Source organism: Schistocerca cancellata, chromosome 4, assembly GCF_023864275.1.
Source record: "Schistocerca cancellata isolate TAMUIC-IGC-003103 chromosome 4, iqSchCanc2.1, whole genome shotgun sequence".
In the NCBI taxonomy this organism is placed as follows: domain Eukaryota; kingdom Metazoa; phylum Arthropoda; class Insecta; order Orthoptera; family Acrididae; genus Schistocerca; species Schistocerca cancellata.
In genome coordinates, this window is record NC_064629.1 from 919,520,092 (window position 1) to 919,521,623 (window position 1,532).

A 1,532-nucleotide genomic window follows, 5' to 3' on the forward strand; every position below is an offset into this window, starting at 1 on the left:
AGGGCTTTCGACTAGCCAACAACTTGCGAGAGACATGGTAGGATACTTTTTCCTTCAGATGGATCTCCTGGATGACCTGCTCATCGAGATACACGTGGCACTCATGGGACGAGTCGGCAATTGTACAGTGGGAAGACGGAGGTGGACAATCACACTCATGAGCATGTCTACCACAAATAACACATTTGGCCACGTTTTGGCAGGATATGTGAGTGTGGTTATAATGTTGACACTGGTAGCAAAGCATCGGATTTGGAATGTATGGTCAGACAGTGATGACCTCACAGCCTGCTTTAATTTTCAATGGACGCACTATTCGAACAAATGTGAGGAAAAGGGCATGTGTAGGCACTAAATTTTAATCAACCTTTCTCATTACTGCTGTGATGGCCTGATCAAAGAGGTAATTTTGGATTTCTGCCTCAGTCAGGCCATCAAGCAGCTGAGAGTAAATAACACCATGCCAACAATTCAGCATACGATGGGCCTCAACACAAACAGGATAGCCATGAAGGTGCAAAGCTCTAGGCAGTTACTGGGCTTTAAAATCACAATTGGTCTACAGAAGCGAAGTCCCATTACATAAGCAAGAGTAGGATTTCACAGGGCCTGCCACTGAAACACGTTTCTGAATAATAAATGGATTAACCGTAGCAATGGACTGACCTCATTCGGTATGTGACACCACGAGGAGCCGAGGTGTTGCTGGAAGAGTCATCGTATCTTCAACCTCATTCCGTTTATGTTTAGTAGACGTAGATTGAGATGGTGACTGGCTCACTGTGAAAAAATCCCCCATGATTGCCAGCATCTCTGATGGCGAGCTCCTTCGAACTGGGAACCCCTTCAGAGGGGGCTCAAATGCCTCAGGTGATTGTACACACCTGCTGAACTCCAAACGGAGGGACCTACTGGCAATTGGCAAGGTAACAGCTCAGGCAATCACCCCTTCCTGTGCCTGGTCCGTACTTGGGAGTATGTGCGAACCCTATCTGTCGACCCAGAGCTGGGAATTCCGTGTTACACAGTCACCTGCTATGTGTCAAACGTGTGGGCCAGCCTTCAGGAGCACACAGGGAGAAAGAAGAAACAGAGAGAGACCTCAGACACTGAAACAGAGGAAGGAGAGGCATTGGAGAACAAAGGAAGAAGGAAAAAGCAGACAAGGGACTGTTCCGATGCCAGGCTACCAAAATTTCAGAACGCATTCCCAGAGATATCAAGGGAGGGGGAAAAAGATTGCAGAAGTGTAGACAAGGAGCATGGAAGAAGAAGAGTCACTACGTCGACTGGATCCCCTGGAGGCAGGGGCGGGGACAGGGTAGGCGCATTTGCATCCCCTTGCTTGATGCCATTTGCTCTCATTTATGTAATTCATATTTCGTGTTTTTGCTCAGGATCACCACTTTAGGATGTTTCTTGGTATAGCTGCATAAACAAAGCAGTAACTGAGTAGGCACACACTAAGATGGATATACATTTTAATTCACTTAATTTTAACACCTCATAATAGCTAGGTACACAACAGAAAC